Source organism: Sarcophilus harrisii, chromosome 2, assembly GCF_902635505.1.
Source record: "Sarcophilus harrisii chromosome 2, mSarHar1.11, whole genome shotgun sequence".
Classification (NCBI taxonomy): Eukaryota; Metazoa; Chordata; class Mammalia; order Dasyuromorphia; family Dasyuridae; genus Sarcophilus; species Sarcophilus harrisii.
This window is the reverse complement of record NC_045427.1, coordinates 376531074-376548043: the sequence shown is the minus strand read 5'-3', so window position 1 is coordinate 376548043 and position 16970 is coordinate 376531074.

Here is a 16970-nt window from a genome sequence, read left to right as displayed (position 1 = left end):
CCTAATATATGTGCTGTAGATAAATTACTCGATAAAACAAATGTTTAAATACATTGGCAGTGACCAAAGCCGTCTTATTTTACATAGCCTGCAACTCCCTCTCCTCAAAATCCTCCCTGCCACCCCCTCCCTCTACATATATCATAGAACAGTCCGTGGAATTTGAATCACTTCCAATGAGATAGTATTAAGAAAGCAATAAATACGGTGTAATATAAAGAGAAATGATGCAGAAAGGCCCAGTCACCCACTACTGACTGGTACAATACAGCTGGGAATGCATTTTTGATCATGTACCAGATAACTCAAATAGTTGCAGAATGGAGAAGGGTTGATAAAAGGCACATGGGGAATCAGAGAGCTTAAAATAACCGAGATTGCATACCAAGGCCAGATTTGAATTCTAACTCCACCAGGCTTATACATAGAAAAGCTAGCCTTGGGCGAAATAGGCAGGCCACATTTCTGTGTGTGAAAAGTGCCATTTGAAATGGGAGTTAAGGCATTTTAGAGGTAACCAGCAGCTTTTGAATGTACTGCATAACCCTTCTGAAAGGTTTACAAAATATATCAAACCACAAATGATAAAAACAATAATAAACATATTCAGCAGGCCTCTGTGGTTTCCCCACTCATGCAGAATATCATCTGCCAAGATCCTAATACTGTCTTCAATGGCACTGGGCACTAATTGTCTGAAACCTAATTCCAAATTGTCTCCTTCCATTTTGGACTAAAAATTTTGCTGGCCTGGCCTAGTCTCTATGAGACTTGGCTTGAATTCTTTGGGCCCCAGAGATGATGGGCCTGAGATTATTTGCACAGGCAATATAATTGCTCAGTTTTGCATTCATGTCCGTCATCTGTCACTGTGGAAATGTAATTCATTTAGTTGTTCCCAGTTACATTTTTTTTAATGGTCCTTAAGACCCATAACTAATAATAGTACCCTGTGTGTGACTTTGTGTGTATGTGTGTTTGAGAAATAATATCACTACTATTGCAATTATCTTTGCAAGGACCACTATTAATAATAACAATAGATTTTATTTAATACTTCGAAAAGGGAACATGAGATAGAGGATTAGAAACTAGCCTCAGAGTTGAGAAAATATGGGTTCACACAGTGCAAGTCACTTAACTTCTTGGTAAAACAAAAGCCACTTTCTTAAGGTTATTAAAGACAGGGATATTGATAATATCCTTTGATAGAATAACCACACTGTTTAAATTACTGGGCTAGTTAAAAAGTATAAATAATGCTAAAAGTTTGCAAAACACTTTATCTAATTCAAGACTCATAACTGTCCTGCAAAGTAAACACAAATAGGTTTTCTCTTTCCCATTTTGTGGATGAGGAAACTAAGACACCCAATGTGTGGATTTGTTTTGCTACAGCATATTACTTTGCTACAAGGTGAGAGGAGGGGAATTTTCTGAAGGGTTTTTTTTTTTTTACTCAATAAAATATTTATTTATAAGAAAGCATACCCCCACACAAAAGGAAGGAAATGACATACAGAGAGGATAAGGGACCTTTCCAGAGCCACACACACTATTAAGTGTCAAGGGCAAGATTTATCCCATCTGCCTTAATTTCAGGTCTAACACTTTATCCACTAGACTATTGCCCTAGGCACCTTATGAGTTTCTATCTTCAATAACATATAAAGGTATAGATGTTTAAAGTCTACACATGTATTAACTTTGCAAATAATTGCTCCAGCAAACTGTGTGTCATATTCATTTTACTTCCTTACATTATTTTTAGTGAGAAGAACCAATAAAGTTATAAAGGAAAGATCTCTGAATTTAGGAGCATAGTAGAAAAGTTGAAGAGTCTTGAATCAGATCCAAATATTGTTACTTTCTAAGCTTTGTGACTTTTAGTTAGTTTATTTACCTGTCTGTGCCTCAGGGTCTCCATCTATAATAATGAGAGAGCAGCACTAAATGATCTCTAATGTTCCTCCAAGATCTAATGCTCAGGAGCCAAAATATTTTGATTATAATTCTCACTTTGTCATTAATTAGTTGTATTTTTTTCTTCCCAATTTTCTTTTGCTGGACCTGAGTTTCTTCATCTACAACATGACAGGCTTGTATTGCATGTTCTCTAAAGGCCTTTGAGCACTAAGGAACTATGATTTATAATTCTCCCATACTAAGCTGCTTCCAGTGTCTTCAGAGGAAAGTTGGGAGATAGAAATAAAGGATCTGCCCTTAACTCTATGACAAACAATTCTGTAGATCCTATAAGAGATTACCAGCCTTTCCAGGTTATTCAAAAATTAGCAAAGGAAAGAAGTATCCTAAATATAGGCTAGAGTTCTCCATCAGTCAGGGTTGAGCCATTTCACAAAAATTAATAGAAATACATGTAGAAGAAATCTTAATTATCTAACTTAGACTCATTTTATAGACGAGGAAACTGAGACCCAGAGGGATTAAGTCTACAGGCACATCATCATAGCTAGCACTTATACTGTGCCAGGCCCTGTGTTAAGTGCTTTAGAACAATTATTTCATTTGATTCTCACAAAAATCTCACAAGATAAGTCCCATTAAAGACAGTGAAACTGAGATCCACAGAGATTATGTAACTTTTCTAAGTCTATTATATATCTAATGGGACTCTACCAACCCAAGTAGGAACCCTACACCAGGGACAGGTGGAAACTGTCAGGTTTATTGTCTTCTACACAATTTTGGGTCACAGACCCAGGGTAGACTAAAAAGGGTGTCCTGCACATGCCGGTGATGTTCCCAGGTAGAAAGTACCCAGGCAATATACAAAATAAGTTCAAAACATAGCAGGAGCAACAGAATAGCTCAGACACCAGGCACAGAGCTGGATCTCATTTCCAGCACCTGACTCAGCCTGCAGAGAAATAACCAAAGCAAGAATGCCAGATGAAAGGAGAACCTACAATTCTACCATTTTGAACTAAAAGAGCATTCTGGCTGACAGATAGGAGCTGAGTTCAGTAGCAGTTTGTTCTTACTCAAACCAAAACCCAAATCAAGAGATTTGCAGAGCTCAAAGCACAGAGAAACAATCAGACTGCTCTGAATCAAAATACTCTGTGAGCAGATTCTTAACCTGTCTCTGAAAGGATGAATTAGCACAACACTCAATAATCCAAGAAAGCAGCAACAGAACCAGTTCATACTGGGATACAGATCCCAACTCTGATATTTACTAAATCTAAAATCAAGTAGATTGGAAGAATAAACAATTTTTTTTAAATCCCACCAAAAAAAAAGTGATGATAACAGCAGGGAAATTCAAGACCCAAGTCCAAAAAGACAAGAAAGACTCCAACCCATCTATAAGTAAAACCTCAGAGGAAAACATAGACTGGGCAAAAATTCAACTAGAATTCCTGGAAGAGATGAAGTAAGAATTTTTAAGAGTTTTTAAATGTTTTTATAAATGAAACTAGAGCACTTGAGGGGAAAAATGGAAAAGAAATAAAAGTTATGGAAGAAAAATTGGAAAGGAAATTAATGTTTGATATAAGAAGAACCTTACCAAAGCAACAAACTTCCTGAAAATTAGAATGTACCTAATAGAAACTAATGATTTTATGAGAAAATAAGAAATATTAAAACAAGATCAAAGAGAAAAATTAGGAGAAAAACATAAAGTATCTCATGACAAAAAATGATCTTGAAAATAGATCAAGAAAAAAAATTAAAAATTATTAATTTGTATGTCATGGCCAAAAAAAGAGTCCACACCTCCTATTTCAAGAAATTCTTTTTTAAAACTGTCAGATCTCTTAGAACCAGAAGGAAAAGTGAAAAAAAAAAATAATCCACTAGTTACCTCCTAAAATAAACCCCCAAATGAAAAGTCCCAGGAATGTCATCACCAAAATCCAGTTTCTAAGTGATAAATAGATAGATAGATAGATAGATAGATAGATAGATATTATAAGCAGCAAGAAAGAAAAGAAAATTCACATATTAAGGAACCACAGTTAGGATCACATATGCTTTAGCAGTCACTACCATAAAGGAGCAGAGAACTTGGAATGTAATATTCTAAAAAACAAAGGATAAAAATTTACAGCCTAGAATAATATAATCAGAAAAACTAAGTATAATACTACAGGAATCTTTAATGAAATAAGGAATTTCTAAGCATTCTTGATATATGAATGAATAAATAAGTGGATATATAAGTGAATGAATGAACAAACATAATCAAATAACTAAATAAATAGAGCTTAAAATTTAAACATAGGAGTGTAGAGAAACATTGAAAAGTAAATATAAATGATCAATGAACCTTCTGAATCCTGTCTTCATCAGAGCTCATATATAGAGTCCCATTAAATAATACTTGAAGTGGTTTTTTTATGATCTCAGGAAAACAATGGAAAATGAGGGTAGAGGAATGAATTGAAGATGGGGAAAGGGAAAGGAAAGTTGGGAGAAATTACCTCACATAATCAGGGTGTGAGTAGACATCTGTACAAACAAGGTGAAGGTAGAGCAGAGCAATTGACAACTGAACCTCATTTTCATATACATTGGTCAAAGTAAGAATACACAAACAGAGCTGAATATAGAAATACATTTCACTGAACAGGGCAATAGGAAAAAAAGAGAGGAGGAGGAGAAAGATTTTTAAGGAGGGAAAATAAATAGAAGGATTAGTCCTAACCCAAACAAACTCTAAAGCTACACAAACAGTAGCAAAGAGGGAAATGAGAAGATGGCATAAATTAAGGAATAAATAAACTAGTTATGATATAGAAGTGTTATGGAATACTATTGTGCTAATCTCTTGAATAAGTATAATGACAAATCATGATTCCAGAGAACCAATGATGAAACATGCTACCCCCCTAATGTTAAAGAGATGAAGGACTCATATTGTAAAATGAGATTAAGAAATATCTCTTAAAGATCATAATGACAGTAAAGAAAGTATGTAAAGTAAAGAGAATTGAAGTCTATCCTTGGAGTCAGGAGAACCTTACTTGGTTCCACTACAGGCAATCAGTTTACAAGTATTGGAGTTATAAAAACAAAAATAAAACATTGACTAGCCACAAGAAGCTCACATTCTATTGTGATAGACAAACCCCAATGGGAAATAGAAAGAGAAGGAGAAAAGGAGAGAGGGAGGAAGGGAGAAAAGGAGAAAAGAGGGAAGGAAGAAGGGATGAAAAGAGGAGGGAGGAAAGGAAAGAAGGACAGACAGAGACCAAGACAAAGGGAGAGAAAGACAGAGGGAAGAATACAAAATAAATTTTAGGGAAAAGGAATATGCCGCTGAAGAAAGCAGAAAAGACTTCCTGTGGAAAGGAACATTTAAATTGAGCTTTTGAAGGAAACTGGAAATTCTAAAAGGAAGAAATGAGCAGATAATATATTGCAGGAATGGCACTCAGCATAGGCAAAGGCACTAAGAAATAAAGTTCCAATCCTGCCTCCTATGGAGGCACGTAGAATATTCAAACTAGAAATTCCTTACTTTGATGATCTGTGAATAAGATGAAATAATAACCAATTAGAAATATTGGAAGACAGAAAACTCTCATGCTGGTAATGTTGATGAAGATAGTTCTGGCTGCTTTATCCCCATGGTTTCTTAGACAAGGGATATGTCTTGAAGATTTTTTTTTTCTATCTCGAGTACATGAAACACTGTCCACTTGTACTGACATTCCTTGTATAGCATTTAGCATTTAAAAACAATTTGTGGGACAGCTAGATGGCACAGTGGATAGAACACCAACCCTGAAATCAGGAGGACTTGAGTTCAAATCTAATCTCAGATACTTAACATTTATTAGCTGTGTGACGCTGGGCAAATCCCAACTGCCCGGCAAAATAAATAAAGACTATTTGTGTGGAGCAGGAAATGAGCATTTATATACTGCCTACTATGTGCCTAACATTGTACTAAAGTGTTTTATAAGTAATAAGATCCTCATAGCAACTCTGCTAAGTAAGCCCTATTACTATCCTCATTTTATATTTGAGGAAATTGAGGCAAACCAGAGGTAAGTGATTCGCCAAGAGTCAAATAACTAATATCTCAGGTCAAATTTGAACTCAGGTCTTCTTGACAGCAGGCCCAGCTATCCACTATACCTCCTAGTTGCCTAAGCTAGAAGAGTATTAAAGTCATTTCTACCTATTGCTCATTTCTTTGATTTTTTTAAGCTGACTTGAAAATTAAATGTAGAATCAAGTTGTTATCAGGTTTAAACATTTAACACGAAGTAGACTTTTCCAACTACCTTTGTTTTAAAAATGGATAATAAACTGCCAGTGAGCTCCTCCAAATTTCAATCTATCATCATTTAACAAAGCAGCCGACAACACTAAGTAATAATTAAACCACCCCTTGAATCACTTTCAGGATTAGCTGCCTTGGTGAAGAACAAGAGATAATTTTTCATCCAGTTGATGTCCTAGCCTTCTTCATTGTCTTCTGCAATTCATCTTCTGCAAAATTGAATTAATTATGAAACTCACACCTCCTCAGGAGCCCTTCACCCTGGGACTCTTTCTTCCCTCTAATTAGAGAAGGTAGAAGATGGGAGAGATCCTCCATTTAAGGAGGAAGCCTACTGTAGCTACCTCATCATTTCCCACCTGGTCGAGATCTTCCTTATGCTCCTATCCTGGCATCTTCCTCCACCCTTTCTTTTTTAGCTTCCTTTTATGTGTTGTCTTCCCCCCATTCAATTGTAAAATCCTTGAGGGCAGAAGCTGTGCTAAGTCACAGTGCCTGGCACTTAGTAGGTGCTTAATAAATGTTTAATGACTGATTAACTGCCCTGACAATTAGCTGTACTTGCTACCCACCACATGCTTTACACTCTGAATGCAACTAAATATGTACCATGTTGATAGGTCTTCCCATGCTCCAATTTATATAATCAAGCAATGGAACACTAACTTTATACTACCTTGACTTGGATTTGTTCTGCTAGACCTAGAATAAATCAATGGGCATGTTGCAATGAATATCAAGGTGAACAAGTATTTTCAACTTGCACTTTACAGCTGAAAAGGACCTTAGGTGTTATCTCATCCAATGTCGCTATTTATACATAAGAAAAATGAATTCTAGAAAGTTAAAAACCTTGCCAAAGATCATACTATATGTGGCAAATAGATATCTCAGGAAATTACTCAAACCAGGTGGACTGATATAGATCCCCTAAATACAAACTTTAAAGTATTATGACCTGTTCTGTGAATCTACACTCAACTAAAATTAATTGGCAATAGGATAGTTATAAGAGTTAACTGAAGAACTTGGTAATTTGTCCACAGTTAGAAGCTTCAAAGCTCTTGGTGCTAGTTCAAGAAAAATCACCAATGATTTCCAACAAAAAAAATGCTAAATTTGGGAGCTTTTCTAGGTGAGGGGAACAACAGGATTTCCCAGTGTTCCTTCAAAGTTATGTTAACAAGGGAGTTATGCCTGAAGTCTGAAAAGAATGGAGAAAATAAGGTTCTTCCCAACTTTTCTCTCTTGTCTCTTAGTATTCTACTAGTAAGGGACAAAAGAGCAAACACACCACACACCTCATCTGATGCTATGTCCACTTAACATTGATTACTGCCTCATCTTCAGCAAATGACTTACCCACATGAGTCTCTTCCTGTGGAACCAGCTTCTTCCAGATAAGTGAAGCAGTTTACAAAACTGAAAATGAATGATTCTGGGTACTAAGGTATTCTTTGAAAGGGACTGTGACTTTCAAAAGTATGCCCTCAAGGCACAATTTCAGTACTTGAAGGACATGACAATATTTGATTAAAGTAAGGATGGTAAAAATAGCTCTTATGCCTCCAGTTGCACCTGCAAAGAGTATTTGAAATCTCCAGTTCTGGAAACTGGTGATGGGACTTTCAAAGATCCTGCTCACTCTAGTAGATTGTAATCTGAAGGAAACTTGCATTGTTGCTTGTTTTGTTAACTGTGTGATATCATAGTGAATACGCTTTGTTCAAAATTCTGGGAGACAGGAAGACAAGATCTATAAAACTTTGCCTTGAATAAACTCCATCCTGTGTACTGTAAAACAATACATTTTTGCCTACTTCGTCTCATTCACTGAACTCAGGAAATATCCCAATAGCTGATATCACTTCTCCCATTTTTTAGCCCCTTAACATGTCTCCTGAATATGACAGCAGGCTTTGTATGAGTTTGCTAAACATATTGTGTCACAAGTTTTATAAGTTTTATTTAAGCAAGTTCATTTCTGCTTTTTCTTTAGTTGTGATTCATTGATACTGGGAATTTCAAATCTTCAAATCAAATCTTCACCGTTTGGTTCCAACTTGCCCTTCTGGTTTTATTGCATATTACTCCTATAAGGGAGGGTATTCTCTATCACCTAAGTTGACATTTCATAGTATATAATTCCAACCAAAAAAAAGATAATGAGGTGTTAACAAGGTATTAATAACAGCTGGTGTGTAAACTTTCTCTGTCAAAATTAAAGGGACCTATATCATTGAACAAGCTAAAAAAAAAAAAAAAACCAGACACACCTTAATAGGTATGTCTGATTTTTAGCTGTTTAAATTTTGTAGGTTTAAATAGCTAAGCTCCGGTGACAGTTTAAGGGGGTGTAGGTTCAAGGTGTAGCTTAGAGAAAGTCCTGTGGGCCTCAGAGTAGGGGAAGTTCTTTCTTGCTCACCATCAGTCATGGCTAGCAAAACTTTCCAAGAAGTAGACACCCTATCCAACATTTGAGAAATCATAAGTTTGAGAGAATTTGAGGTACAATTAATTAAAGGAGCAGAGACACACAGTCAGACAGACACAGATACAGAAATATGACTGTGTTGGAGTAAGAAAATAGCTTCAAGAATAGGACCCCTGACATCAGAGAAAAGAGCCAGCCATAAAGAAGAATAGACCTAAGAAAGCCAACTAAGTAATTTATCTAGCAAAGATGCTATACTCAAAGAGAGCTGTATGAAAACTGTACAAATAAAGAAGATATTTTCAGATTCACAATATCAGGAGTTGTATGTTACATTTGATATGTGTGTATATGTGTTCCTCACTATTATAGATGCCATCAATATTTGTCAGAAAATATGCACAATTTTATAGAAGTAGGTTTTATAGCTGCTGTTTTTACTATGTCATTTTAATAAATGCTTGTTAAGAGCTAATTGTGTTTCTTGGCTGTTTATTTAGATTAAGCACATTAGTAGAGGCTCCTGAGTTATAGTTTTAGGAAAAGAAACTCCACAGGATTAATCCTGGAACCCAAGACTACATGTCCAACCATGGAATACAAGTGCAAGCTGGGGAAATAGCCTGAAGTACATACTATACTCCCCTACACATAATCTCTACTCAATCAAAACTGGCCTACTTGTGATTCCCTGAACATATCTCATCCCTTTGCATTTTCCAAAAATGAACTGTCTTTTAGAATCTCTAGTTGTTACCTCCTACACAAATAGAATTCTTTCCCTCATATTTTTCTATATTTACCTTTTATATTTAATTCCATTCACAGGTTGTTCCCACCAAGAGAATGCAAACTCTTTGAAGGAAGGAGTTGTTTTTCATTTGTATTCCTAGCATGTCACACAATACTTGGCACATAATAGATGCTTTAAACATGTTTACTGGGTGAATGAATGAAGACCCTGTAAGTCGGAATTTCTTCTACTGAAACAGATTGGCAAGTTAGAGAGTTGCTATAATGGTTTGCTGGTGGCAATATAGTATAATGATAATAATATAATACTATACTATATAATCATATAATAAATTATATGTTTATATAATATATTAGGTTATAGTATATTAGATTATAAATATGATATTTAGCTGGTACTGATTGGTCAGAAGCAAAATTTGAACTCAAATCTTGAAATTGAAGCCAGGTACTATGTGAAATTCTATGGATATGAAAAAAGGCAAAAACTATATTCTCAGGATCTCACACCACATCATTATCATAGGAATATAATATGCAGATAATCATGTATACACAAGCCAGATGCAGGATAAATCAGCAGTAATAAAGCAGTTTTCAGAGTTAATAGTTCATTTTCTTCTCTTTGTTCTTAACAAACTTATTAGCTTCTAATTGACTTAAATCTTGTGAAGTAGTTTGGCTTCAAGTTTGTGACTGGAACACACCTAGGAAGTTCACAGAAGAAAGCAGTCTGTTGAGATTACTGGCATAGTTTTGAGTCACAATCTTAGGTAATCAGCAGTTGAGGGGAGGGCAGGCGCAAAATGGCACTTGACTGGACACCATGCCATTCAAAGATATGTGGAAAGTTCAGAAATTATCAATGCTCACTTCAAATAGAGACAATTTAAGTTGAGATATGATTCTTTTATTCAAATAGCTGAGGTTTTTGCACAGAAATAGAAATGGACTTGTTCTGCAAGTCCCAAAAAAGGAGGCCCATGGTAGTTCAATAAGGCAGATACTTGTTTAAAAGGAGGACTTCTAAGAACCAGACCTATGCCCAAAGAAGATAGACTGCTTCAGGGGACAGTGAACACTTTGTCATCACTAGCAATGATCCCATAACAGAAGCTAAGTAGACATTTGTAGGGTTGATGTAGGCAGGATTCATGATTTGAATAGAGGGAGTAGTTGATGTTACAATCTGAGGTCCTTTCCAACCCTTAGATTCTCAAGTTCTGTGACTAATCCACACAACACAAAAGAGGAATAATATTATGACTGAGTGGGATTTATACCAGGAATGCAGGACTGATTCAATATTAGGAAAACTACTTGTATAATTGACTATATTAATAACAAAATGAACAGAAAGCGTATAATTATCTCAAAAGATACAGAAAAAGCTTTTGTCAAAATATAGCACCCATTTCTATTAAAAACACTAAAGAGTATAGGAATAAAGGGAGCTTTCTTTAAAATGATAAGTATTATCTATCTGAAACCTTAAGCAAGCATTAGTTGTAATGGGGATAAGCTAGACACCTTCTCACTATAATCAGGAGTGAAACAAGACTGCCCATTATCACCACTATTATTCAATATTCAATACTAGAGATGTTTAACAAAATAAGAAGAAGAAATTGAAGGAATCAGAATAGGCATATGGAAACAAAACTATCACTCTTTGTAGATGATATGAGAATCCTAAAGCATCAACTAAAAATTACTTGAAAAAATTAACAATATTAGCAAAATGGCAGGATATAAAATAAACTCACATAAATTAACAGTATTTCTATGTATCACCAACAAAGTTCAGCAACAAAGAAAAGCAAGAAAAAAAAAGGTAGACAATATAAAATATATGGGAGTCTACATGCCAAGACAAACTCAGGAACTATATGAAGAAATTTACAAAACACTTTTCACACAAATAAAGTAAAATGTAAATAATTAGAAAAATGTTAATTGCTTATGAGTAGGCTGACCCAATACAAATGATAATTTTACCTAAAATAATTTATGTATTCAGTCCCATGCCAATCATACTATCAAAATCCTATAGGTCTAGAAAAATATCAAACTTTATCTGGAAAAACAAATGGTCAAGAATATCAAATGATTAATGAAAAGAATGAAAAGTAAGTGGCTTTGCCATACCAAATGCAAAACTACATGATAAAGGATCATCAAAATTGATTTCATTTGGACCTGGATCTTTTCAACAATGAGGTAATTTAGGCCAATTCCAATAAATTTGTGATGGAGAGAGTTACTGCCACCAGAGAGAAGACTATGGGGACTGAATGTGGATCACAATATAGTATTTTCACCTCTTTTATTGTTATTTGCTTTTTTGTTGTTTTCTTTATCATTTTTTTTCTTTTTCATCTAATTTTTTCTTGTGCAGCATGATAATTGTGGAAATATGTATGAAATATTGCACATATTTAACACATGTTGGATTACTCATTGTCTAGGGGAGGGCTGGGGAGGAAAGGAGGAAGAAAAATTTGGAATATAAGGTTTTGCAAGGGTGATTGATATATACATACATACATACATATATATATGTATATATATATATATACAATCTTTTTAAACATATTTCCATATTTGTCATATTGTGCAATAAAAATCAGACCAAAATGGGAAAAAAAACTACGAGAAAAATTTTGCATGCATTTTTAAAATAAAAAGCTATTATTAAAAATTATCTCATACTGGCTAAAAATAGTAGAGAATCAGGAGAATAGATTGGATAAAGAAGACACAGTTGTAGATTCTTACAGTAATCTATCCAAAGACTCCAGCTTCTATGGTAAGGATTATGTGACAAAAAACTGCTAGGAAAACCAGAAAACAGTATGGCAAAAACTAGCCATACATCAACATTTCACACCCTCTATCAAGATAAGGTTAAAATAGGTATATGATTTATATATAAAGTGTGATACCATAAGCAAGGAAGAGTTTGCTTGCCAAATTTATGGAGAAAAGAAGAATTTATGACCAAACAAGAGATAGAGAACATCATGAATGCAAAGTAAATAATTTTGGTGATATTTAATTAAAGAGCATTTTGCACAACCAATATTAATGCAACCAAGATTAGAAGGAAAGTAGGAAGATAGGGAACAATTCATATATCAAGTATTTCTAATAAAGACCTGATTTCTAAAATATGGAGAGAATTAAGTCAATTTATAAGAATAAAAGTCATTCCACAATTGATAAATGATTTAAGGATATGAATGGGCAGGTTTCATATGAAGAAATTAAAGCTATATATAGTCATATGAGAAAATTCTCTAAATCATTATTTATTAGAGAAATATACATTAAAACAACTCTTATCTCATACCTATTAGATATGTGACAGAATAATAATATGACAGAAAAGAAAAATGATAAATGTTGGAGAAGATGGGGAAAAATCAAGACATTGATGCATTTTTGGTGGAATTATGGACTGATCCAACCATGCTGGAGAGCAATTTAGAACTATTCCCAAAGGGCAATCAAACTCTGCATACTCTTTGATCCAGGTATACCACCACTGAGTCTATATTCTGCAGAGATCAAAGAAAGTGGGGGAAAGATCTACATGTACAAAAATATTTTTAGAAGTTATTTTTTGTGGGGGGTAAAAAATGAGAAACTGAAGGGATGTCCATCAACTAACTGGGGAATAGTTTAATAAGCTCTGGATGATTGAATTTAATGGAATACTGTTGTGCTATAAGAAATATATGCTAGGAAAAGATAATGATAAATGTTGGAGAGGAGGTGGGGAAAACTGAGACACTAATGAATATTTTTTATAAGAAATGATGAGCTTCCTGATTTTAAAAAAAACCTGGAAAGACTTACATGCATTGATGTTAAGTGAAGTGAGCAGAACCAGGAGAACATTATATACAGTAACGGCAAGATTTTGTGATGAACTGTAATGGAGTGGGTTCTTCTCACCAATATGTTGATTCATGGCAATTCTAATTGATTTGGGTTGGAAAGTGACGTCTACATCCAGAGAGAGAATTAGAGACTGAATATGGATTGAAGCACAGTATTTTCACCTTTTTTGTTTGTTTCTTTTCTCGTAGTTTTTTTTTTTTTCATTTTGGTCTAATTTTTATTGCACAATATGACAAATACGGAAATATGTTTTAAAAGATTGTATATATATATAAGTATAAAACTTTTATCAGATTGCTTGGTCTTTTGGGGAAACAGGAGGCAAGGGAGGGAGGAAAAAAAGTTTCACAATACAAAATCTTATAAAAATAAATATTGAAAACTATCTTTACATGTATTTTGAAAAATAAAATACTATTAATGGGGGAAAGGTATGCTATAAGAAATGAAATTTCAGAAAAACTTAGAAAGACTTGTGTGAACTGATACTGAGTGAAATGAGCATAATCAAGAGAATATTGTACACAGTAACATTGTGTCGTGATCAATTGTGATTGATTTAGCTCTTCTCAGGGATATAATGATATAAAACAATTCCCAAAGACTTATAATGGAAAATGATATCTACTTTTTCTACTTTCCAGAGAATGAACTATGGAATCTGAATGCAGGGCAAAGCATACTATTTTCACTTTGTGTGTTTCTGTGAGTGTGTGAGTGCTTGTGGATGTGTGGATGTGTGTGACTTCTTACTTTTGTTCTGTTTCTTCTTTCACAACCTAATGTGGAAATATATTTTTAAGAAAATACAAACGAATGTAATTTATTCTCTTAATTACCTTTAAGCAACAAGACAATAGCAGAAAGATACTTGGCTCCAGGAGCAACTTGGGTTCAAATTTTGCTTTTTACCTTATTACTTTTGCAGCTATGAGCAAATCCTTTAATTTCTCTGAGCCTCAGTTTCTTCACTTATAAAATGACAATAATAAGCTACCTAACAGTGTTGTTATGAGAATCAAGTAAAGCAAAGAACATAAAGTCCTTTGTAAACCTCAAAGGCCCATAATAAATGCCAGCTATTATTATTAGGCCTAAGCCAAAGCTGCCTTTAAAAAATAATCATTTGTTACAAATGAAATAATTGTATTTATTGGTTTTGTTGCCCAGTGGTGGCAAATTCAATGTAACAATTTTTCTTTGTAGATTCTAGACTTGTTTTCCATAGGAAGCTGGAAAATCACAGAGGCTTAATACTATATATAATTATCTGCTTCTACCTACTTTCCAAATACTCTCTATCAAGATAAAATCTTTATATGTAGATTTTACTTCTAATTAAACATATGGTAATTGAACTTGAAGCAGTAAGACAACTTGGATCCAAAACACATACACACAGCATTACCCACTTAACCACTGTTGACATTTATAGAGAGGAACTGAATCCTATGTTTTTTTTTTCCTCTAATTTATTTAGCCATAAAGAAGATAAAAACTGTCCTAAACTACCTATAGAACTACCAGAGTTGCTCATCATAGCCCTTTAAACCTAAATATAACTTTGTGGAAGGGTTCAAGTACTCAGAGTTACTTGTGATGTTAAAGTCCAAAATACCAGCAGACTATTTCAGTTTCTACCAACTCCAGTCATAATTTTTATGCTTCCACACATTCAGGGACACAGTGGCTATTCCAAGGGCTCTAAAACCTCAGGGGTCCTTTTGATCTATAGTCTTGCACTGACTTGCAACTCAATATTCAGAATCCCTGAATACAGAGCCAGCTCCAAGGAAACATACTTGAACATTTTTCCTTCCTCTTATTCACTCCCCTATGTCTTCCTACTCCACATGCACTCACATCAATTATGTTTTCTTTCTTTGTGTTTGTTTTTCTGTTTCTATCTCTTTTTTTCCCAGCCTCTTTCTCTTTCATTTTGTTTCTCTCTATCTCTCTGTACCCCTTCTCTCTTTCTCTCTCCTTCTCTTCCTCTCTTGGTCTCTCTCTTTTTCTCTCCCCCTCCCTCTTCTATCTCATACACACACACACACACACACACACACATTCTATTTCTCTAATTCATCTTAATAACCACTCCACACCTCTATCACAAACACATCCTAGGGGACCAAATCTTACCCAGTAGACCATCAGCATTAATGGAATGTATTGATGCTCCTTAAATAGCCAGGGAATTTGGAGCCATATCAACAGCTGCGGGCAGCTGCTTGTCCTTGCTATCTTCTTTGCACAGCTTTCTGCCTTTGAATTTAGTTAACTCTAAAGGCTAATACCACTTATCATACATCAGTTGTCCCCTCTCTCTACTACTAGATCCATCTGTAGTACCTATTCCTTTGGCCAATTTTCCAACACTAACCTCATGCCAACAGAACATTTAACCTCAGGCAAGCCTCCCTTCCCACATATTCCATTCATGAGAAAACAATTATAACCTCTCAAGGGAATCATCACATCCTGAACTCATCCCTGGAGCATCCTGTGCACTCTCAGAATTTTACAAATGACAATAATTAGAAGGGCATATCTGGTCCTCTGGGGGCTTATGGCATTTCATTTGATATAAAAGGATATTTCAAAGTAAGTATGTGAGCCCATTTTCTCTCTGCGGCTGAATTCTGAAAACTGGGTTGTTTGTTTTTGTTTGTCTTATACCAGCTTTCCTTGCACCCTCAAGTATGGGTTTTATTAAGCCGTATACATTTCACTTAAAGCCAAGAGAATGTACTCTTTGAAAAAGGCTTTCCTTGGCATTTTGTGGTAAGCAGTGCCCTATTTCTGTTCAGCCTCCAATGCATGCAATGTGTGAGCCCTGGGGATTCAATGGAGCTGTTTTCCTTTGAAAAGCTGTCAGACAACACAAATTAAATCCACTTAATTGAGCAGACATAGACAAACGGGTTCAGCTAGTTCAGTCACAAAAAAGAGGGGGGAGGAAGAAGAAAAGAGACATGGCTGGATGTTTTGCCAGCCCCTCTCTCTACAAATTGCCTTTAGCTTAGCTGATAAATGTCTATCAAATAAATTTCTGAAAATAAAATATTGATTTCAAGCTAGAAGCTTTTTCTTCTCCATCTTCATATCTTAACTTGCACTGAAGTTTTATCATAGGAATATCAAGCAATATTACATATGGGAAAAATAAGACTGATTCACAATCAGATTTCTAGGGATCAAAGCTCACCACTGCCATTTGTGTGACTACTTGTGTGTTTGTGACCTAGTCACTATCTTTCTCTAGGTCTCATTTTCATTCTAGATGAAATGAGATGATCTAGCTAAATGATCTTGGAAGTCCCTCCACATTTCAAATATATTCTTATATAATTCATGGTCCAATTCTGAGTCTTCATATTAAAGATAATGTGTTCAATTGACCCTGGAGTAAACTTTAGAGCATGAGAGCATTATTAAAAAAAAAATTCTTTCTCAGCCAGAGCTCTCAGGATTTATATATTCCAAATGGAAAGGGTGCTTTGGACAGGAGAAACTTCAGTTCATCCAATTGAACTGATGTTAGCCCACTTGTCATCAGAAACCTATCCTGATCAAAAAGATCAGGTCAAAGGGTTGTGGTACTGATATATCCTA